This window comes from Ptychodera flava, chromosome 16 (assembly GCF_041260155.1).
Source record: "Ptychodera flava strain L36383 chromosome 16, AS_Pfla_20210202, whole genome shotgun sequence".
Lineage (NCBI taxonomy): Eukaryota > Metazoa > Hemichordata > Enteropneusta > Ptychoderidae > Ptychodera > Ptychodera flava.
In genome coordinates this window covers 25,240,610-25,266,560 of record NC_091943.1, presented here as the reverse complement: position 1 = coordinate 25,266,560, position 25,951 = coordinate 25,240,610, and the positions used below count along the sequence as shown (strand labels likewise).

Here is a 25,951-nt window from a genome sequence, read left to right as displayed (position 1 = left end):
CAAGGGCTTGCACAGTAAAGGGAGGAATGTGTACCCCTCCCTCCATCCCCATGAGAATTAAGTAGACTGAGTCTCACCAGTGAATTTTGAGTAAGATACATTCTCACAGTGAAAATTAGTATTCTCACTGTGCTTGGTGAGACTTTCCAGTCTCACTGGTGAGGTTCTCTTAACATTCTTGGTTTTCACCAAGGAGAGCATTTCTCACTGTTCACAGGGATAATTAAAGAATTCTTACTGATAGCGATGAGAATAACAAAATATTTTTACCAGTTGCGAGAAAGCGTCACTTTCTCGCTTCAGTCTCGCAATATTTTTCCTGTCGTGACATATATACATACTCGTGAAATATAGAGATAGAACAAAATGGATTTATAAATAAATGAATAAATAGAGTACTGAAACTAACTTTATACTTACTAGGGTAAATAAAGTATATCTAGTAGCATTACCATGTTAAAACCTCTTTAGACATTGTGAGTAATGTTAGACTGCAGAGAGTGCAAATTTTTCGAAAACTCCCTACCTTTTGTAAATTGCTCTCATTTTCTCGCACCAAGCAACAGCATGCTCCACGTGAAACGCAGCATCCCATGATTATGATCTTCAACAAGGAAGATAGGTCTGCTGTAATGATATGGAGTTACATGCTAAACGCCTTTGAATTACATTAGACATGACGGTACATGAATGTGTGTCATATTAATAAAATGAAGTCTACAAGAATAATAATTAATAACTCTTATAGGTACAATTTAACTTATTTTGTTTGATATCGTACCATATCTCATATCGGTTTTTAAGTCCTTTCTAAAAATCACGATTTTGTGATTTTTTTGCATTTTCAGCATTTTTCTTCGAGAATTGTCAGTGAACGAAAGTGGTTCCTTGTTCCACTCCTAAAATAGAGTTAGACGCCTATTGTTAAATCATCAGCACAGCATGCATGTAAGTTATGTCAAATGTTATTGTCGATAATTGGATTTAGCAGTACTTTCTGACAACAATACTGCCTAATCGACATAATACTGTGACAGCGCAAAGGTCTTGTTTTTTTATAATTTACAGTATATATTCTAAAGAGATAAGGATAAGAAAATATAGTACTTATGACCATCGTTACGAGAATATCATTCGAACTTTACCGGATATATAAAACTGATAACTCGTTCATGTGAAAATATATGTTTACTTAGTTTGATTTAAGTTTCATGTTTGCGGATGAAGTAAATTATTCAGGAGAGGTTATTTAAATCAAACCAGCCGAAACTACTGGTGTCTAGGTGGTAGGAACGTACAATAATGCTAGCTTTGTTCATCCCAAACGCGAACAATTTGATGTCATGCGCTATATACTTTTGTTGGCAATCACGAAGGAGAAGTCGCAAGCTTAGTCTTACCTTTATGACTGAGGACTTTTTGCCCGGTGAAACTGTGGCATTGAAATATTTTGTAGTACAGATATTAGTTTCTATTTATCCGGCAAAATAGTGTCAATACCCTTTAAAACTTTATCGAGGAGTAAACAGTGGCTTTTAAGAGCGCTAAAAAGATATTTCGTTCACGGAAGTAGCGAATGAGAGGGTGGATACCAGATTCGCTCTGACTTATGGGTATGTTTGCTTTGGCTTATGGGTAATTCAGGGTTATCAACTGTGCAACAACCAGCATGATTGGACTTAGAGGGCGCAGCCTCTTCCTTATTGTTGTGACAGTGCTGTGTCTCAAAGCACACGAAAGCTCAGTGTAGTTTCATAACAATTAATGCAGGGAAGGTTGTGACTGCCTTCTAACATTACTAATTGCGATCTACAAACACACCACAGAGAAAACGTAGACTTTCGCATATTGCTGTAGTTTGGAGATACTGTAAACATCAACAGAACGAACCCGTACTTCACAGATACCGAATGCTTAATCTTCCTTGGCATTAACTTTTTAAGTATTTTTCAGTAATTTGCTCTATCTCCTATAAATTTCCATTCTAGTCATAAGATGATGTCAAAATGTCTAGTATTCAACTTGTCAACATAACTGTTTAATTGCCGTTTTATTTCTTAACAACTGGAAGTTGCAGTATGAGTGTGAATTTGAATGTCTTCTTTTTTTGAATATGTAAGGATGGGGTTAACAATTCATTGCTGACACAGTTAACATTGCAATAAAATGTAAGTCAAGGGCTGTGATAGTAAAATTTAATGATCCGTGAACGTATAACTAAACAGAAATGCTAACAACTACTGACATAACTGAAGATTTAGCAAATAGAACTTAATTAGGATATCTCAATACGTTGTTTTGTTGAAGTTAGAAAACAGATAAAAAATTCTTAAAATTATAAAGTTTTGTCAGTCCTACTTTAGTTAGTTTTAATGTTGATATAATTCGAGGTCGCATAAGTACATATGGCCACTTAGACACGTTCATTCACCGGATACGTGAGTGTACGACGTTGTTTCCTTAATGAAAACATTTTTATTCAGCAGACACTTCACTCATAGACTGCACACAAGCTGTCTCTGCTGAAGTGCTCGTCAGACGTTTGTGTGATTTAAAATACAACGAGCATTCGTAAATGCAAAATTTTGCTTACTAACTATTCAAATATCTGCGATATTGTCTTCACAATGGTGTATAGATGTCGAAAAGCAATCAGACAATATTTCACTCTAGATACATTTACAGGGAAGTCGTCAATACTGAAATGCCATTTTGCCATCAGCCGAATTTAACATTTTCTCTTCTGTTGGCGTTCAAGTCACTCTTCAATAATCTCCCGTATATTTTAGAAGTTGCTAGATTCAGAATTTATCAAATATTAGACGTCCCTGCTCAGTATATTCCATTGGGAGACTAGTGGCACAGTTCTTCCAAACGCAGACTTGTGAAGCAAACCTCATCTGTTTAAAGTCTAAATAATGGCCAAATACAATGGCAATAGTGTATAGCCGTAGAGCGTGATTTATAAGCATATCGTTTCGTAATTTTCCGAGGTAATTGATATCGTAGCTGTCAAAAGAACAAGTTTTATGATGTTGAAATACTTCTACAACGTAAAATCTAAATAATAACAATAACTGGATATATCATTTACCTTGTGGCACCACATATAGCTGGCAACACTCCATGGGTGCAAAGATGCACTTTTAGTTCAATGGTTGTCATTTTTCGACACAGGACAATGATGACACACAGAAGCATCTAGAATTAAAAGATACAGTAGGATGTTACTACCCACTAACATCGAGTATGCTGTGTGGTTTGCTTACTAAATATACTTACTGAATCATCTTTTCTTCAATACTTGCATTGGAAAGAACTGACTTACATGAGTACATGCGTCTTAATTTATAAAGTGGAAAACGATGAATCATAGTCATAAGTACGTTCCTAAAATTCGAAGCAGTATGTATGTAAATCAACACTTGAACATTTACATCTGCGAAGTTCACTAATTTTTCAATGCAAGATTAAAATGTAATGATATTTTCATTGATTCATCACAGATATATCGCGTTGAACGAAAAATCAATGAACCACCATAACGGTTAAAGTTTATGTGTCGACATTTGATGAAAAATAATTTTCGTAATGTTGTACACTTTGTGCAATGCCTTACTATCAGTGACGAAATTAACACGGTACATTAATTGCTCAATAGCATGCCAGAAGTAAGCACATTTACCCATGCGTTTCTATGATTACCTATGGTTTCCAAGTTCTGTTAGAGATAAAGGTGAAAATTAAATTGCTTTCAATCAAACAAATGATGAGACTAGTAGTATAAGCATTACCTGTTCTGGCTCACTTTACCGATTTTAAGACTTAATTCATAACAATAAGCCACTCAACACCGTTTCGGTGGGTGGGGGATGGAGGGAGGGGTACATAATCCTCCCTTTACTCTGCAAGCCCTTGCGGCACGTTCTGATCTTTCCAATGAAACTTGTGACGGTAATGGGTACAGTACAGCAATAAGAAAAGAGGAAAAACAAATGCCAGGGGCTTAAATTGAGCAATGCATAATGTAGACAGGCCATCCATATACCCCGTCCAGTGTTGTCCCTAGTTTGAAATGTAGCGGGCTAAATAATAAAAGAAGGCAGGTATTGCTACGTACGAGCGCATCGAGCAAGCAATGAAAGAGCGCAGCAAACGAGAGGGAGAGTGCAAGAGGGGGTGTCCACACTCTTGCAAGGCAAATATTGAACTTTACTGGTGAGAATGGAGTTTTCTGGTGACATCTGAGTGTAAATGTTACTGAGACTCAGTGGGAATTTCCGCTCAGGTAATGAGAATGCAAACAGTACCTGAAGACTAAACTGATAAATCAAATTAAAGCCAGTTTTATGTCTGTTTGGCTGATTTATACATTTTTCATCAACAAAAGACTGCACCTTGTCCTCACAATCTTCAGCCTCATCCTTAATATAAAGGGGAAGTTCACAAAGGATGATTTTTACATATGTGCTAGCTTTGTGGTCACTTAACCCGGAAAAGCTATTTTCACCATTTATAACTCGCGCGATTTTTTACAAAAACCGATAAAAATAGTACAGGAAGTTGCCCATGTAATTTGCATCATGGGAAAAAGCTCCAGGCTTGGAGCTTGCATCATGTGATATGGAAGGGACCATCTTCGGACGGGTATGGCCCCACATTGTCCACTCACAGCAACACAGTAGTAAACAGCAACACAAAATCTGACAGTGTACAGTTTATTATAAGTGATTCATCGTTTATGCAAGGATACTCAGTATTAACAAAAGTTATGTAAATACGCACAGCCTGGTTTGAGCATGGGTGAGTGGACAATGCAATACCCATAGGAAGATTGTCAATTTGTCACTGTGAAGATTTACTTGCAATTGCATTGAGTCGAATGCCTCTGGTCACCACTCTCTCCGTACAATACATGTACAATGTACGCGGGAAGTTCTCGATTTTTCTGTACCAGAGCTAAACATCGTAGATTCAGCTCTTTTACTTATCGATTACTGATAAATGTCCTGCTCATATGCACGCACAAGGTGCAAATCCACCCACTTGCACAGATTCTCCATGGTCTTCCAGGAGACAGAGTTATTCATCAGCTTGTACATGTCCTCTTTGAATGTGGAGGTTATATGTTTCCAGAGCTCTGTGTTCATCCAGATGTAAAGCTCCATCCACGGTGTGTGAACTTTAAGGTACGGCGGAACTTTTTCAGCTGTGCCAACGCAAGAGGTACAGCTGCAGGGTGCGGTAGTGGAGGATGTACTTCTTCTTGCTACGAAGGTTGGGGACCAGCTTTTCAAGCTCAGGGCACCCCTTCCTCCTAAGAGCCCTCATTGGTATGCATGCTGACAGCCACTCTTCCTGAACCACCATGTGCTCTGAGGCCAGAGGGTTATCATTGTAAGCCTCGTGCAGCTCAGTATTCGAGTGCCACCTCGAGGAAGTAGCCTTCAGACCTATCCTATGGGTGGGTTGCAGTGGGCACCTTGAGCTTTCCACAGTAATCCACCCTTTAGACGTCCCCTGCGGGCAGCAGCTGGCTCACCACCGAGAAGTAGAGGTAGTTGGCATTCAGGTAGAGAATGCGGCAGTTTGACTTGGCTGGTCATATTCCTATACTGCGGTGATGTCGGCCTTCATGTATCTTGTTGTTGTCATGGAGATCTCTCCTCACAGCCCTTTCTCAAGTAAAAGGTGCTGGTCATAGTCGGAGAGCAGATCTAGCATGACACCAGTCTTTTCAGCAGTGTATACTAGGAGAGACCAGGACAGGTGTAGTAGTGGCCGGGTAAAGACTATACTGGCATAGCCTTGTCATCAGGAAGATCGCCAACACGTCTGCCAGGTGGAGGACATCTGTGCATTTGTACAGGTTATGTTAGTTCCCCAAGGTACGGCAGCTGAGGATCTCCCAGACTTCTCTCTTGATGATGTTGTCACTCTCTTCAATGCCTGAGATGGAGAGCCTGCTACGGTGAGAGTGTGTGGTAACTTTCGCCGTAGAGACTGAACCTGGGCAATGGTGTCACTTGTATATTTTGGCATAGATTGTGAAACTATATAAGGGTTTCCAGAGGGCTGTTAACATAAGCAGATTACTAAAGTTTCAATATTCTGTAACATTCACATGAATACTTTATTAATATTCATAATCATTTTTTATGATAATAATAGGGAAAAATCATCACAAATAATGCCTAGTCGACCTGTGCCTCCTTCGCGTTACTGTGGGTAATGATATTATTCTTGAATATGTCTCTTGGGTGTGTGATGAACTTTTCTGTCTCGGTCATGTAGATTTTGAGCCACGTCAGCAGCACCTTGAGATCGTCCACAGGTGGTGCCAACCCGTTTTCTACCACTGGGTGCAGATCCTTCTTGTGCTTTAAACTGCCCGAGTAGCCAGCCATCCTGCCTAATTATTTTCAGCGTATTTTTCGCCGGGGGCTACCACCGGCTACTCTTCCTCAGTATAGCTGCTGACTGGTGGAGGGTGTAGGTCAGCTGCTGCTCTAGCCAGTCTTTCACATGTTTCTGACTGACCTTCACCCTGTGTTCTTTGTGCTTCTCCAGAGAGCTGCAATGCCCCAAGTCCCCTCCACTGAGTCATAATATGTCTCCCTGAGGCACTGCTCAGCCGTCAGCAATGTCTCTGCGTTGCTCTAGGCCATGCTACACTGACTCTAGACAAAAGGTGCAAGAAAAATCATTGAAGTCGATGTTGCGGCCCTCCTGATCTTTAATACATAGCCTGATACTGCTGAGGTTACTACCCCACTCAAGGGGCATCATGATGAGACTTGTAGACCACTTTCTCGCAGATTTATTTGGTGTCCTTTTGGGTAGGATTTGCAGATAGTCTTTTTGAACGGTGGAAGCGTCTGCCCGCAGCCCTACATCTGTATTTTGCCTCACTTCATATTTGTTAACTCTATCAACCACATCGCAGTGGATCACATACACCTTGACATTGACAAAATGCACTCTTGTGTGTCTCTCTCTACATTTGTCCACAACCCAGCGCCGGCCATTTTGAATGAGCTGCATGCAATGTATGCGCCTGTGCATACAATCCTTGGCAGATGACGTATTGTCTTTCAATTGCTCTTCTCTCATTGGACGAGTACGTTGCAGGAAGCTTATTCAAAATGGCCGGCGCTGGGTTGGTGTGCCCAGCCGATTTTAGGACGATTTCTCGCCAGTAGCATAGGGTAAGGTATGATTTTAGGCAAAAGGGCCAGTCGATGGATTTTTTATGCAACCACCTGACCGATGACCAGTTTTTATCACCGAAAACGCTCAGAGATCCTGAATTTCGCTGACTTATGAAATCGGGCGGTGAAAGCTTTCACGCCTTGAGTTTATGTCTGTGCAGCAGTGGACAACGGGCCCAAGCCGGGCCAAAGCCCTGCAGCTACAGCCGCTCGGTTAAGCTAGCCGACATGTACAGTAATATCATGTACCGTTATTCTTTATTAAATAATCAAGTCATGTAGACATTCTACACATTGATGATTATGCAGTGCGTTCGCCTGGCCCGAGCCAGGCAGCCATAGCCACTCGGTACAATGCCAGTCAACATGTAGGCCTATAGGCCTACACTAATATCTCACGTACGGTGATTCTTTTACTAAATAATCAACTCTACATATTAAATACGATTATTATCCCAGCAATGTGCCAAGCGCCTGTGATTAGAACTAGGCAGATGGCTGTAAACTCAACCTATTTACCCTCAGCTTCAGCAGGACTGCACAAAAGTTTGTTAGGGTACCCCTCTGGAGGCTGTGCCACAAGACCTCCCACAAAATAATAATAATAATAATAATAATAATAAAGTACATTTGTAGTGCGCCTAATCTCTTAACAGAGCTCTAGGCGCAATAGTGACAATACAATATAACAGAGGACATGTTGAACCACCGGGACTGGAGACTACGTAAACGAAAAGGTTAAACTACTGTTTAAAGAGAAAAGTCTTGAGGGAACGGCGGAAGGAAAGGGTAGAGTTGGAGTGGCGAAGGTCAGAAGGAAGTTTGTTCCATAATGCAGGGCAATGTAAGAGAAAGATCTCTCGCCAAAAGTCTTTGTGGAAACTCTTGGAATACTGAGAAGTCGAGAATCTGAGGAAGAGCGGAGTTGTCTTTTTGGAGTGTATTGATGTAGAAGTTCAGAGAGATATTGCGGTCCTGTGCCCGCAAGTGAATTGAAGCAAGTAGATACAACTTTGTAGTGGATACGAGAACTAATAGGCAGCCAGTGTAATTTTTGCAAAAGGGGTTGAACATGATCATACTTTTTAGCATTACAGACGAGACGAGCGGCAGCATTTTGCACTCTTTGCAACTTGTCTATAAGCTGTTTAGGGCAACCAGAAAGGAGACAATTGCAATAATCTAAACGAGACAGAACAAGTGCAGAGACCAACGTTTGAGTAGCCTGTACGGAGAGAAAGTGACGAATAGAGCTAATTTGTCTAATTTGAATGTATGCAGCTTTGCAAATATTCTGCACATGTTCACACATATTCATGTTAGAGTCGAGTGTGACTCCTAAGTTTTTGACACTGGAGGTGAACATTATATCAAAATCGCCAAGAATTATGGATGAAGGAAGAGATGATTTGGCAGCTTGTCTGGGTGAAGCTATAAGTATTGCCTCTGTTTTACTGTCATTCAACTGGTTGGAAAAGGTGCGAGTTGACCTCACATCTTGTTTTATGACTGCTGTTTTACAGCAATAAGTTGTTCAAGCTACAGGATCTTCGAACGTACCTACCAAATCCTCGCCCAGATCTCATGCAAATACCCCTATGCCTGAAACTTAATCCAGATAAAACAATAGTAAAACCGAACAATGAACTAAAGCGCATTATCAACAGCTGCACCTGGTATAAAGTTACAATGTTAATGGCACAGTTGGTCTGTTCTATGATTCAGAGGAAATGGTGATGGGTTTGAGACCAATCGATGAAGCCACCCTTCACCTGGTGACGAGTAAAGAAGAAATGACTGAAAAACTAGCATTAATCATTAATGGATGTTCTCATCGATTGCATCAAGCTGGGCACCAAATACGAATTTGATCAAGTACTTGAGGGATTTTTTGCTCAAAGCAGCAAAGAAAGCCCGGATTGGAGTTGCCATCAGAAGGATTAATGGAATTTTAGGAGTCCTGGAACAGGGCACAATAAGGGTCGGTATCAGTACAATTATCATTAAGCAAGTTGTCCTGCTGGACGTCAAATTCATCCCACAATTTCTGAACAATGATGGACTTAGAGATATTCTGTTTCCATGTAGATAGGTACCAGCATGGAGACACATTCTGCATATCCACAGATTTAGCACTAAGACATCAAAGACGTAAAGGGTGTGGAGGGAGCAAAGAAAATAAGAACCATGGGAAGACCTTCAACCTTGTTTATCAAGACCATAATGAGGCGTAGACTTGAGGCCGGAAGTGTCTTGCAAGCTAGGATGCCTCTGTCCCTGACGGCACGACAGTACAGGTTCAGTTGTCGTTCCTTACTTTGAGGATTCAGGGCGACCTGAAAAGCAAACCATATGATGTCTATTTGTTTTCTAAGTAGATGCGCAAGTTCCCTAAAAATAAGTATAAGCTTTAACAGTCCTCGCCTACAGTGAGTAGGCCTAACTTTCCAGTGGCGGCGTATATCTATGGAGTCCTTTCAAAGCTCTTTTAGCATCTCTCGACTGAAAGATGATAGCATTATTGTAGCCATGCAAATAAATAATAACAGTTATTCCCGATTAGTCCTTCTGGCCATCCTTCTAAGATTTTATTTCAAACCGAACAAATACACACGACTCGGTGCCCCACCCTCAAGGTTCAAGCAACTGGGTACCAGTCAACTCGCACCTTTTCCAACCAGCCCAGAACTAACTCGCCCGATTCAAACTCGCCCGATATCAACTCGCCCGATTCAAACTCGCCGATGCCAACTCGCACGATACTATTTTGCAATTTTTATGAGTACCTGTACGTATAAAAAAGTTTTATTTCTTAAAACAGACCACAACAATATTTCTAACATTGAGAACCACAAGTGCGGGCTTGAAATATGTGCCAAAATGTAAAAGTTTTTATTTGCGAATTTCACGTTTTACAAATCTCTTGAAAGAATAAATTTCGTTTGGTTTCTTTACGTACAGGGAAAGTTACTGCAGTTACTGACTCACGTCTTTAGGAACAGCAGGACCATCTTTCCGGCATGAAAATAGGGCCATCGGGTTAGTCGTACATAGAATCTACAACCAGATATATATAAATACATCTCAAACAAAGGGCGAGTTGGAATCGGGCGAGTTGGTTCAGGGGCGGGTTGGAAAAGGTGCGAGTTGACTGTAATTCCAAGCAACTCCTGTATAAAATATGGCCTTGTGACAAGTCTCAGAAAAAAGGGAGAGGATATTCCATATTAGATTTCTGTAAACGGTGCAGGGAAGCTCACTTTAATTTTTTTAGATTTACGTCTCCAGAAATGGCCCTGGGGGCCTTATTTCCCAGGATGATCGGTAGCTGAAACTTGAGATAGCCCGCCGAAAATATGTATAATACTAAATTTCGATAATATGTAGGCCGAGATATCCTACTTCGCAGGTTCTAGGTTCTAGATTCCAAGTTTCATAGAGTTGTGCTACTCCAATGATTGTCAAAACTGGGGGTTGTCCTATTTTGGTGCTCTACTGAAGGATAAAGAAGTCATAGATATTCTGTCGCCATATAGAGACGCGCCGGCATGGGAGAAACCATCTGTGGATCCACAGAATTTAGCTCTCTCAGACATCAAAGACGTCAAGGGCGTGGAGAAAGCAAAGAGAAAAAAGAACAATGGGAAGGCCTTCAGCCTTGTTTATCAAGACGAGTCTTTGGGTATGATGGCCTTGAGGCTGGTGGTGCCTTGCAAGCTTTGTGCAGGCAAACTATACCGGTATATCCTTTTCTCACATTCCTCGCCACTGGGAGTGTGAGATCAACGGGAGGGGGGTTGATCTGCAGTACATATCACAACAGCTCTAATTGGATTATAAACAACCTTTTGTTCCACGCGCAATATATTATCCAATGGCACGATGAGTAACACACGGACCGGAGCTACAGAATGAGCAGGTCAGAGTACAGTGGCAGACGAAAAGACAGCGTTGGCACAATTTTGGATAATGTTGTTCGTCTTTAGTGACAGACTCACCAAAGACGGCCAAATTTTCCAAATAACTGGTAAACTTAAACATAGGGCACTTGGAACATTTAGCAATTTTGTTCTGTTTGACATCTCGTCCGTAAGTATTGGCACAGAGTGGCAACACTTGCATGCCTTTTGTTCCATGGTCGTCTCGGTAGACTATTGCTTTTTATATTAAAATGAGCTTCAAAGGTGTTAAACTTTTTGGAGGCTTTGTTTGTATTGTGGTTGATAATTACACGAGATTATGCGAAAAATACGACGAGATGGCATCGTACTGCCAGTCGCGTTGCTACCATAGTTACTTTGTGAGCTCTCAGGCCAGAAACACTGCTTCACGCCAATCAAAACATAACACGCCAGCAGTTTTATAAACATGTCCTTCCTTGACGCACGTGTAAAAGACAGTATGACTGACCGTAAACCATTTAGTAAAACCAGACAGTATCGATAAAAGACTTTCAAATTTGGTTCAAACACACTCATTATATATTCATAAAAATATGATAGGAATTTTTAAAACGGTAAAACTCACTTTTCTGAAGCTCAAAACGCTCCCGTTCCCGCCAGCACGTCAATTCTGCTAAGCACCACACGACAACAACAACACAAACTTTGCCGAACATACTTTCGCTTAACAATTGGCGAAAATCCGGATATTACCGAAGGATTCATGGTCGGCACTCTTCGGAAAAGAGAGGCGAGAACAACCTGAGGCGAGGCGAACATAGATGGGTTACGTAACCGCTTCACGCCTTAAACAATACCGTTGCCACTCTATCTATGTTTCTCTATGGTATTGGCAATGGAACTCGCTACGGAGTTCGCGTTAGTGACAATGAAAACTAGATGACCTCTAATCAGGATAGTCGCTGAAATATTCAATGTTTTCATTGTGAATTAAATGCATTTTATGGTCGTGTGAGACAAAAAATCTCACACACGAAGGACCTGAGATCAGATTTCTCCAGTACCGTACCGCTAGTACGGCGCGCTTGCATTCACAGGCCATGGAGTTCTGTCATAGTACTTTCACTTGGAGAAGTGCTTTGTTCCATGTTAATATTTTTTCTTCATTATATTACCATGCCCTGTCCATTGTATATTAATTGGTTGAGCTGAACCATGTGACTGACCACAAATACACAGTAATGGTTTGTTTACGTGCCCATTAATATGAATAATAATATTGACAACACACAGTATTATAAACATCGTAACTTTACAGCTGAAACGTAAATAATGCACAAAGATCATAATCAATCACAAAATAAAATGGAGCGCCTATGGGCAAAGTATGGGCAAAGTTTACATACTTTTTCCCATAATAAAACTCAGGATTTGAATTTTTACAGCGCGCGTGGCAATGCGTCGCGCATTGACTAACTGACAAAAATGCTGAACTCGCATACAGCGCAACACTCAGTGAATAACATTTGTGTAATACAAGTTCTGGGGCGCCGTTAACTTTGGCGCGGGGAATTTTGACGTTAATTTTGACGGTTTTCTTGGGTTCGGTGATAATGTAATTGAAATAACAGACTCCGCCTGACCATTAACGTTTATTTATGGGCGCGGGCGGGCGACAGAGAAGCCAAAATTAACGGGCTCGGCAAGCCTCGCCCTTTAATTTTTGGCTTTCCTCTCGCCCTTGCCCATATATAAAAGTTAATGGTCAGCGCGTCGCCCATTATTTCTGTAATAAAGTACCGCCTTTACTGCCAACCTTCTCTCTATGTTTGTAAATTTTATGGGTTTTGATCCTAGGGTCGTTGGTTCGATTCGTTCGTCGGGCACTTTAGATGTTTTCACTCCCAAAACAGACACACTCTTACCAAAAACACACAGATCCGCGTAACCTATAAGAATGCGGTTGCTATGGTTTGTTTGCATGCATGGCAATACCATTGTTTACCTTACATACCGCGTTCATGTGAGAACGGCGTTTGCCAATTTCAAAAACGTATATGAGGACTCAGAAAAGCTGCACCTTGTGCTTCTCTGAGTCCTGTACATTTGGCCCAAGGTAAACCGTTCCATTCCAATGGCTTCTCCTGAAACGTCGCTGAGTGATTTATTTCTTTAATTTAAGGCCTATTTGTGAAGTGTTTAAGAACAGCTATCTTCTCTAAATATAACATTCAACGGCAGTCGGAGGTCAAGTTGCGCCATTACTTGCTCAAAACGGCTTCGAAAAGGTGTTGAGTGGTTTGCTATTGTGAATTTAGGCTTAACATGGGTAAAGTAAAGTGAGCCAGATCTGGTAGTGCCTATACTACAGACACCTACTGGCATAGTCTCTTGCGATGATTCGTGAATTCAAAATATTGTCAGTATAAGTGTGCGAACAAAAGGACATAAAAGATCCAGCAAAATCTCGATTAGATTCAAACTAACATCAAACGGCGATTTTTTTGCAATGTTGACAATCATGAACAAGCAAGATCGTTGCCTTAATCAGCTGATATTTTCCGCCTTCAGTACTGTAAAACAAGTAATTATTCCAATTACTTATCCAGTTCAAAGTTCATTTGAGTTCCGTTGACTCGATTAGTTGGATCAAGCAGACAAAGGATCCTAAAAATCAAAACTTAGTATTATTACTTGAAAACAAGCAGCATGAAAAGCTAGAGCGACAGCACGTAGTCATTACCTTCCAAACTATGACAAAGTTTTACTGCCTACTAAAATGGCCGGCAACAATAACAGGAGTCACATTTTACATGACTTTTATTGTATCTTGTGACATTATATTGCCTTGTACCAGGAGGTTTTATTGCCGCATCGATTGTTCTCAATACTGAGACAGAATGATCAAAGTATCAAGGTGTGTACCCAACAAAGTCAACGAATTAGCATATTAGCATAGCTCCTTTAGTTAAATTTGTGGGCTTGGCTATATTGCCAATTCCGGGACTAAATGTACAATAAAAAGCAGGTCAACAAACTACACTATGCGTGCCGCTTGCAATGCCATGCATTCCTTGTTCCTAGTACTTATAGATACACGTCGCATCTTTTGGTTTCTGCTCACTTCCGTATTCGAGGAGGTATGATTCTCTCTAATGGTAATACTACATGTTTTCTGAAGCGCGGGCATATTTATACAAAGAAACCAATCCAATTGCTTAGCAGTTAGAGCACAATAGACTGAATATTTGGTGCAGATAATAGAATAGAATAGAATAGAATAGAATAGAATAGAATAGAATAGAATAGTAATTTTCAAAATTTTTGAAAGCGAGGCATTTATGTGAAGTTAAGGAATTAAGTGACCTGAAGTACAAGTCATATGCATCATTGGACGATAAGTCGGCTATTTGAGGATATAGCTCAAATTTTACTGGCCAGCAAATTGCACTGTAATAAGATTGAGTTTGTAAAACCCGAGGCATGGCATAGATGCTCCATCTGCAAGTTTTCAATTATAAAGCTGTATGTCGCAGTGTTCTAATCAGAATTAACGCAAGAATGAACATGTAGCTATGTAACAAAACATGTGGGGATAAAAATGTAAGGCGAAGAGTAACATTTGGCCTTAGCCAGATGTTCAATTTACATTTGCAAAGGTAATATATTTTTGGCAGAATCAACATAACTCACCACAAATGTTAATGATATCGTCGTCAATTCTGTAGCGGGAATCATCATGAAACTGAGTAAAACTTCACTCCTTGTTCATATAGGAATTCGAAAAGGATTTCTAGTGAAGATATCCAAGCACGGTAATGGCTGATCAACAAATACATCTGCCTTCCGTCAAAGCACTCCTGTTGTGAAGCCACTTGTCTCTTTCCTTTGTCAATTGTTCGTCACATGTTGCTTGAATCGTAATTCACAAAGGTAAGCAATGCCGCTTCTCTCATTGGATATAACAGCCCATTTACTGCCCACCATTACAACTACGTAGGCAATTGTTGTGTCATAAATAACTTTTGTCGCCACATTCTTTCAATTATTTGTTACGAGACCATTGAACATTCTCGTCGTGACGCAGGTACGCCTGATGAACACCTGGCGTAAACATTCTAATGGTAGAAATAAACGTTTGTTTGAGTATGCCCCAATTGGTGATCGAATACAAACAGATAAATCATAAAAGTACATCTTAGAGTTGTACTTCTATCATTCTCCTCTGTTGCTTGCATTGATCGTCCTGGATTTCCTTCATAACGTTACCGTTTTACTCCTTCTTCAGTACCTGCCTGTTAGAGGAAAACATTTATTAAAATGTTGGTGTGCGGAAACAGTGGCTGACGAGTTACATTATTGCACCTCCCGGTAGTTTCAGGCTCTGACTAATTAATGTCAACATAATAAAGCACTGTACGCTAAATTCTTGACCTGGCCAATCGGGGGCGACGATAATTTATTTTGTTTACACATCGTCCTGTTTTTTTTCGCTTCAACGGAAAATATAACTATGTGGTGCCTCACAGGCTAGATAAAAAGGTCACTATATTATCATTTACAACCGGTCATAAGATAGTTTGAACATACGACAACAACACCTTGTTTAATGGTTAATTCTTGTGGAAATCAAAAAACGGAGTGGCAGAGTGATATATAAAGCATTAAGTGAGCGTTTTACGCTTAACCTTTGACGACATGTGAGTTTTCTGAATCAAGACAATAACCAACGAAGAAAGATATTATGGTGTTAATTCTGCGAGACAGTTTTAGTTGAATTTACACATGTGCGATCCAGTGCAAGTGGATTAGCGCCGTATGCAATTTCTAAAACGTCAAATGAGTCAAGAGGGTGTTTTTCTCCACTTAATATCAAGTCGACGTCACGCCGGTTACGGATGTTTTGTCCATTTTCTCTTTGCTTCCCGTACTTTGTCTTGAGTACGAACAAGAGCTAGGTTGGTGAAAGGTGTTGTCAATGATCGGTAACAGTGTCATGTGGAAGGAAAATAATAGAATCAAGTTAATGAAAGTGAACATCTTGCTTTGAAGAAGTGCCCGTTCCAAGTTCATCAAAGTAGCAAGTACGTATACAGTGTTAGAATAAAACATTAGGTCAAAAGAACAAGGTGTACGCTTCCGGTTACCCGACCTACCCTTTTTGTCATCGTTGGTACTAATATATTTCAGGCCTTACTTGCTATATAGTGTACAAGGAAGTAAAAAGAACATAAACTCGCGTTAGGGAGACGCTGTATTCCTAAACCGAAATGTGTTGGCACTAAGATTATAACGGTACCATTATTTGTGATATTGTATATGCAAGATGTGAAAAATTTGCTAAACATATATTCAGGAGTCAGGATGATTTCAATGACAGAATTGACGAAGATAACATTAACGTTTGTCGTGAGTTACGGAGATTCTACCCCAAACGAAATCTCCCAGAAAAATAACTAATGAACATCCAATTTATGCCAATATTGGAAAGTCGCTGATGCAGTATTCATGTTGTGGGTCAATTCTCGTAAACTTGACAAAGTTACGGCACAAATTGCTGTCAGTACAACTTGCGCCTTACCCGAACACAAACGTATTTGATCATCTTATTCGTCTATTTATGCAAAGATGAAATATGTTCCAAGTTTGTTATTCTTTAAGTTTACACACAGGATGTCCGATGTACATAATATATGAAGAATGCATTCAGGTTGAGGTATCACAGAATAGAGCAATACGTATGTGCACCAAACATTAACCTTTTGCTTTCTTACACTTGTAATATATAATTACTAGGCTGCATTCACAATACTGGTGAGGTGCAAAACTGGAGGAATTCAATTACTTCTATTCCTATATGGCTACCAGTATTTGTCAATTTGCCAAGCATATATTGTCCAGAGTAAACAAGATGTGAGTGGATATGGTAAACTTGATATTTTTTCTCAATGTTGCATCGTGTATAGACACCATTTTTATTGTAGTTATTTTTTAAAGTCATGTTCATACGCTTTAAGTTTGTTTATGAAGCCTGAGTAATAATACGCAGTAGTGTTATCGTATATTGACATTTCAATCTATAGCTTGGAAATTACAACAATTAGTGTATATAATACCATCGACGGCCAGTAGTCAAGAATTCTGCACGTTTTACATTTTTTACATTTATCCATGCATGAAATACATTTTTTACATTTGATGCATTTTTTACATGAAAGGTCTGCACGAAATACATGCTTTACATTTAATACATTTTTTTACATTGTTACATGAAAGGTCAGGAGGAGGGACTGTGGTGCAGACCTTTCGTGACATAAATGTAAAAAATGTATTAAATGTAAAGAATGTATTTCGTGCAGACCTTTCGTGTAATAAATGTAAAAAATGTATTAAATGTAAAGAATGTATTTCGTGCAGACCTTTCGTGTAAAAAATGTATTAAATGTAAAGAATGTATTTCGTGCAAGCCCAGCTAGACCCGACCCGACCATAGAATGTATTTCGTGCAGACCTTTCGTGACATAAATGTAAAAAATGTATTAAATGTAAAGAATGTATTTCGTGCAGACCTTTCGTGTAAAAAATGTAAAAAATGTATAAATGTAAAGAATGTATTTCGTGCAGACCTTTCGTGTAAAAAATGTATTAAATGTAAAGAATGTATTTCGTTCAAGCCCAGCTAGACCCGACCCGACCAAAGAATGTATTTCGTGTAAACCTATCGTGTAATAAATGTAAAAAATGTATAAAATGTAAAGAATGTATTTCATGCAGACCTTTCGTGTAAAAAATGTATTAAATGTATTAAATGTAAAGAATGTATTTCGTGCAAGCCCAGATAAACCTGACCCGACCATAGAATTTATTTCGTGTAGACCTTTCGTGACATTAATGTAAAAAATGTATTGATTGAAAAGAATGTATTTCGTGCAGACCTTTCGTGTAAAAAATGTAAAAATATATTAAATGTATTAAATGTAAAGAATGTATTTCGTGCAAGCCCAGCTAGACCCATCTCAACCAAAGAATGTATTTCGTGCAGACCTTTCTTGACATAAATGTAAAAATGTATTAAATGTAAAGATAGTATTTAGTGCAGACCTTTCGTGTAAAAAATGTATAAAATGTGTAAAATGTAAAGAATGTATTTCGTGCAGACCTTTTGTGTGAAAAATGTAAAAAATGTATTCAATGTATTAAATGTAAAGAATGTATTTCGTGCAAGCCCAGCTAGACCCACCTCATCAACCAAAGAATGTATTTCGTACAGACCTTTCCTGACATTAATGTAAATAATGTATTTAATGTAAAGAATGTATTTAGTGCAGACCTTTCGTGTAAAAAATGTATTAAATGTATTAAATGTAAAGAATGTATTTCGTGCAAGCCCAGATAAACCTGACCCGACCATAGAATGTATTTCGTGCAGACCTTTCGTGACATAAATGTAAAAAATGTATTGATTGAAAAGAATATATTTCGTGCAGACCTTTCGTGTAAAAATGTAAAAAAGTGTAATAAATGTATTAAATGTAAAGAATGTATTTCGTGCAAGCCCAGATAAACCTGTCCCGACCAAAGAGTGTATTTCGTGTAGACCTTCGTGACATAAATGTAAAAAATGTTAAATCGGCAACTATCGGCCATAGCTCTATAATACATATGCAGATTGTGTTGATAAGCTGAATAATGAATATGATAAGGTGTAAAACAATAGCTTGAAGCTGATACGCGGTAGTGTTATCGTATATTGATATTTCAATCTATAGCTTGGAACTGACAGCAATTAGTGTATATAATACATATGCAAATTGTGTTGATAAGCTGAATAATGAATATGATAAGGTGTAAAACAATAGCTTGAAGCTGACACGAAAAGCAAAAATATGTTTGTAATATTGTTTGCTTAACCTTTTACACCCCAACGCCCTGGAATGGTGTTGACATTTTGAAGTAACATGTGGCAGACGTCTGACTACTGAAATGATTACAGACTGTCCCCATAACTATATGTTTAGAATCACCATTACACAGTTGTTCCAAAAATGGTCATATCACTTCGTTAAATATTCAAAATGACCACCAACACATAAACCTGTTTCTTTATTTTCATAGGAGATCCTCGTGAATTCATCCGTTTCCTCTACCAAACAATTAGTTCCTGTCAAAACAGCATAGACCGACATAAAATTGTAAAAACATTGTCAAGATACGCTGATGGTTTTTCGTTTTGACTAATGCAGTGTAATGTAATCAAAGGCCTTATATAAGGATCAGGTGGGTCAAAGCACAACGTTATACATATATATATATATATATATATATATATATATATATATATATATATATATATATATATATATATATATCTGTAGATCAGGTGTCTCAAATTATAACAAAATTCCAACACAAATTATATATTTGCTAATCACCATCAAACGGTTGTCGCAAATATATTCAAATACTTGTCATATTAACGCATTAATTATTCGAAATAGTCGGCAACGTTTGAATTGAAATTTCTCATTATTTTTACATGTTTTTCAATTCTTCAAAAAGTTAATATTTAAGCAATAAAGTACACCCAGCGATGGTAATTTATCGCTAATATATCATTACAGTATATTGAAATTTTGGCGTGGAACGTCAGAAATGGATTTTGCTCAAGATGAGAGCTCGCACGTATGCCAGCCGTGGTATATCGCCATATACCACGGTTCTTTTCGCGTCTCGACCAATCAGATCGCTGTATTTGCACCATCAATATACTGGTATGATATAATTTATCATATCCTATTTCTAAATCAGATATCACAGTCCCATGACCACGCATTTCATGAAAATTGTACATATTAGGGACAGGCGGCTCTAAAAAGACAGCCGACGTTGGAAGGAAAATATCTTGCTCGCACAGCTGAGATAAATAAGTAGAGTCTGTCCATGATATATTCCTTCTTGCAATAGCAATTGTCTCTTTTACTTCTTTGTTTTTAGAGGCCTAGAAAGTAAAAACGAAAATTAACATCTCATTTACATACAAAAACACAAGCACACTTAATTTATTGTAACCATACACGCAATCTTAATTTTTTTCTTTCCTCGGTAAGAACATTTAAAAAATTAAAAAGCCACACACTAAAAGACGGACTAAAAGCCTCAAAATTTCATGAAGGAACAATCTCTGGAAAAGCTGGGTTAGTGGCATATGCATAAGTATAAAAACGTTGATGTCTTAGAACACAACACAGTCAATATAATGATGTTGCTATCCTTTGTCATTGTCTTAGGTATTACCTGACTTTCATCTATCATTGGAAATATTGAAACTATTATCATATTATTAGGGACTGTTGTATTCCGTTACATTAGCATAATCGCAAATTAAAGAGAAAAAAGGGTCATTTTGATTGATTTTCTACAAACCTTCTATAAAAAGTCACAGTTTTGCATTAAAATGATTGCAAATCAATATTTCAACCATTCATTTTAAGTTCATACAGTGAATGAAATGTTTACATTCTCATCATACAATAACACAAAGTAAAACTTTAGACAGTAAAGATTTCAATTTAAATGAAAAAGTCTGAATAAACGGAATTATTTAATTTTTACGGAATTTGCCATGATTACACCCAAAATTTCGGAAAGTAAGAGTTGCATTTGATGGAATATATCAATCTACATTGTCAATCTTGTAAAACATTTGTAAGTATCATCTGAGTAATGTCTTGCACTTTTTAAAAGATTTGGTCGATTAATGTTCTCAGTATTTCACTATTTGGCAAAATGTAGCCAGGAATACATTATTTGCATAATCTCCCCTGATCGTCATTGTGGATGCTCTTCAGTGTTTACCGTTGACTGAGTCAGATATCGATTAACTGAAGTTTGCTGAGACTAATAAATAAAAAGCCCACTAGTACTGATGCATCGAAAATGAATTAATTTAAGAACATATCTTAGGTATATGGCTATACACACTGCTGACGACATTCCTACTAAACCACTACAGAATTGATGAGTGCGTCATAAAAAGGTAGAATCAAACATCTTCGGGGGCATCAAACATATTGATCATATAGGTAGGGGTTCGAAATTGTTTAGGGTCTTGATCTGGGAAAGAAACTATTTCAATCCCGATTCCTTCAGCCTCCCCCACCAGTATTTGTGAATGCAGCCTTGTTTAAATAATGTTTTCTGTTTCAAGGAAACGGTTGGGATACTCTTAAAGAGTGCATTAACTGTTCAAAAACTTGAGGCAGTAGAAACCACAAATATGATGTGTATACGTGACTATGGACGAGGAACAAGGAAGTAAGGGTAAAATTACTACGCAATGTTGATTGTGTTGATTTATTGTCGGAGAGCATGCAAGTAAAATCCAGAGATTAGCCTATAGCCGATTCAAAAAATGAACAGTTAGAGATAAAAGAGAAAACTTGTATCTTTATATCAATTTTCTGTATTTCTTTATTTCGGAACTTTACAAGAACAGAAGTCACAAGAAGACAAGAGATTAATATCATGATACTGCACACCGCAAGTAAAGCGAAAGTTGCCAGAATGCCGATAATTTTCCTTTTACGATTACACTGTCGTTAGATTTCCGTATCTATCAGAGAAACGCTTCATTGGTAAGTTTGGATATTGAATGACAACAAACAAGATGTTGGAAACTGTAATTTCCAACATAGCCAAAATTCACTTTCAGTGTGCAGTGTCGACCATTTTGTCTAAATGACAATGTGTCTTGGCTCTAGTATCATGAAGTTGGTGTTACTTAAGCAATGGGGTGACCTCACTCAACGGCAATAATGTGACACAGTACAACTAATCGCTTACTTCAGTTCCTTTGTATTCGACAAATTTCTCACTATTTTACTCAAACCTTAATGTTGGTATGTTAACAGTTATTACCGGTAATCTCAACTGTTGTTTGACCTTGCGGGGATACCTAATAGGGCAATAACCATGTACTATTTTTCTTTATAGGCAATGACCGTGTGCGGTTTTTCTGTGCCGTGGGTCATGTCTCCTCAATTTGCGAGGTTACATTACTTCTGAACTGCTAAGGTTCAGCCCTATGGTACTTAATGTTCCTACTTACAGCAAACTACTACATCTCGTCGCTAGATAAGGAATGAACGATAAAAAGAATGAACGATAAAACCTTCATGCTGTAGAATTTATGATTAATGATTTATTTTTCTTTATAGGGCAATAACCATGTGCGATTTTCTGTACCATGGCTCTTGTCACCTCAAAGTACCAGTTTACATAAATTACTTCTGAATCCCTATGGTATTTAAAGTCCCTACTTACGGCGAACTACTGTGCTTCGTCGCAAGATAAGGAATGAATAAAACTTGCGAAGCATAATACACACTGTAGGTTTGATGATAATCAGAACGCGAAGACTACTCAGTACAGTCTAAACTAGATACGGAATGAACGATAAAAAGCGCAAATCATGAAACATACAGAAAGCATTATGATAATCAGAACGCAAAGAAGGAAGTAGAAAAGCAGTAATGGAAATGAGCTTCCACATTTGAAGTCAAATAAACTGATGTCTAACATCGTAATAATAGTTGTTTAAAACGAGATAAGATCAAAATCGATAGCTTTCACTGGTGCTTTAGAGCTCCCTGCTAAAAAGTAAAAGGCTGTAGTGTTTTCGTATAACTGCTTTGCCGTCGCGACCATCAGTTCAAAGACGTTTTTAGCTGCAGAGATTACACTGCAGAAGATGTTAGCCGTGAAACTTTGTCAGACTGCGTTAAACTTATGTCAGCTCTCGACGATGTTTATGTCTCGTCGTCACTTTTGCCTTCAAAAATAATTTGACGCCCTAGTTTTCGGTAAAAAATTGTTTGCTTCATTTAACATTTCAGCCCTTTTGGATATGTTAAAAATAACGTGGACTTTCCACTTTGTTACAAGGTCTCTCCGTTAGTCAGCAAATTACTTAAGGGAACACTAGCATTTTATTGTAATGTATTATCGAGGTCATATAAGGAAAACAATGGGGTTTTGTGATGAATTTATCATGTTATATTGGGATATTTTACACGTCGATATAACAAACCAAGAGGTCAACAAGGAGTGCGAAATCAAACTGAGACTATGCTAGGGCGTTCTCAGCGTTGAATTTCTTCGGTACACACCACAGTCACTTGTGAACCAATACACTGTGGCCGCTGTGTGCAATGTATTACTTTTCTACTTTTCTAATGCACAGCACACAACGGTGCACAGTGTGTCGGTCCTCAAGCGACTGTGGTACACACCAATCACGGGTCAATCCGACAATGCACCGATGTAGTTTTTATAGTCCATTTTTATTGTACATTTTTATAGTCCATGTCGATGCCTATTCGTTTCAGGCCAATAAATCTAAAGAGCAGTAAATTTATCGGTGAAAAGCTAGCTATTCACTGCAAACTGACGGCCCAAGAGCACATAAAGGACACCCGGGTAGATAATGGTAATTTCTTCCAAACGTACCTACTATTTCGGCGGGAAGTAAAACTGAAATCAGAACTTAACGTTCTGTCGCTCTTAAGTTTTCACTATGATCGTATTCAAGTAATGATATCATGTTAAAACTTTCAGGGTCATTGGCTTGCACGATCCAATGTGTAAGGAGTCGACCGAAGTCAAATGACCTTTGAAGTGAATATTAAGTAATCGCAACTATTACATAAATTAACAGCGCTAAAAAGGAAAACGTCCATCCAGGGATATATTATTACGCCTATGAACTTGCTTGTTCCCTGTCGTGGAAAATTACCATCAGACCTTCAAATCAACGTCTATGTGATACTAGTAATGGGCTTTTTAGCTCACGTGTTCACATACGTGGGCTTATGTCGCAGAGACGTCTGTCTGTCTGTCTGTGCGCACGGTATCTCAAAAACGACTCATCGAATCAGAATAACATCTAGTACATAGATTCAGTTGCAAATGGCAAGAACTGATTAGTTTTGGTGGGTGTGGCTTGTTTACTTTTTGCTCATTTGTATAATTAATGATTTTAGAAAAAAAACGGCTATACATTGAGAACGACTGCACACGATTTGATGAGATTTCCTACAGATATTGATCACACCAAGATATATCAGCAGTGGGAACCATTAAGGGGTGACATGAAAGATAGTTGCTAATTTGCATATTTAATGAACTATCCTACTTAGGGATATATCTGATTTGACTTGATCAAAATTGACCAAACATGGTATGTATATTGAAGATACTAAGTTTTAACATTATTGGAAGTCATTAAACACTTTAACCTCAGCCAATTTCTAATTTGCATGTTTAATGAACGTTCCAAATTAGGGATATATATCTGAATTGACTGGACCAAAGTTGATGAAATTTGCTATATATATTGAAGCTTTTACGATATGACATTATTGAAAATCAAAAGATATTTTACTCAAGCCAATTACGAATTTGCATATTCAATGAATTTTCCTAATTAGGTATATATATTTGAATTGACGATCAAAATTGATGAAAATTGTCATGTACATTGAAGCTACTTGATACACGTTGTTGAAAGTCATTAAGCATTTTAACTTCAGCCAATTCCTAATTTGCTTATTTAATGAACTTTGCTAATTATGGATATATATCTGAATTGACTTCACCAAAATTGACAAAACTTGATGCATATAATGAAGATACTGTGATACAACATTATTGAAAATCATTGAAAATCAAAGTATTTTTACTTCTGCAAATTCCTAATTTGCATCTATAATTAACTTTTTAATTAAAGATATAATGTATATCTGAATGATTTGACCAAAGTTGATGAAATTTTCTACATGTATTGAAGTTACAGTGATACAACATTACTGAAAATCATTAAGCATTTTTACTTCAGCCAATTCCTAGTTTGCATATCAAATGAACTTTGTTAATTAGGGATATTTATCTGAATTGACTCGACCAAAGTTGATGAAACGTTCTACATATATTGAAGATACTATGATACAACATTATTGAAAACCATTAAGCATTTTACTTCAGCCAATTCCTTTTTGTATATTTAATGAACTTTTTAACTAGGGATATTTATCTGAATTGACTCGACCAAAGTTGATGAAACGTTCTACATATATTGAAGATACTATGATACAACATTATTGAAAAGCGTTAAGCATTTTTACTTCAGCCAATTCCTTATTTGCATATTTAATGAACTTTATTAATTAGGGATATTTATCTGAATTGACTGGACCAAAGTTGACGCAACTTGCTGTATACAATAAATATACTATGATACAACATAATTGAAAGTCATTAAGCATTTTTTCTTCAGCCAATTCCTAATTTGCATTATCATATCTGGTTAAGCTTCGTTATTTACATTTTTTAGGAATGATTTTCGGCGATAACAAAGAAATGCTTGTTTGATTTCATTCCAATAATTTGTCAATATATTCCTTGGCCTCACTACACTAACGTGCACTGATAAGAAACCGATCGATCGCGATCTCGCGACACCATTAAATTCTCTCTACGTCGGCATGTTACTGTACTGAGCCATTGATGTATGATGTACTTTGCTAATCTTGCTCCAGAATTATTGGCCTTGTTCGAAAGAGTCCTGATAAATTTTGCATTAACATGACGAACACTGAGTTGATGTTACGTTGAGTATTTTCGTCGAGGGAGACATTTCTTTGCTGCATCGATGAACGAGATATGAACTGAAAATGCTCCCTTGTTTCATTATATATTGCAGTTGTGTGAAATATGAACCTTTGCTACATGTTTGCAATTTCAAAGAAAGTGTTGTGATCAACATAATTAACAAAATTCACC

At 38.0% G+C, this 25,951-nt stretch overlaps 1 long non-coding RNA gene across 1 annotated transcript; it reads right to left on the bottom strand.

Moving 5' to 3' along the window:
- Positions 1 to 532: 532 nt before the first annotated feature.
- Positions 533 to 14,956, bottom strand: LOC139114977 (uncharacterized). Its single transcript, XR_011548010.1, has 3 exons — positions 14,807 to 14,956; positions 3,095 to 3,201; positions 533 to 627 (listed from the first exon to the last, which is right to left on the bottom strand). It is a non-coding gene; the product is annotated as an uncharacterized lncRNA (long non-coding RNA).
- Positions 14,957 to 25,951: the final 10,995 nt, after the last annotated feature.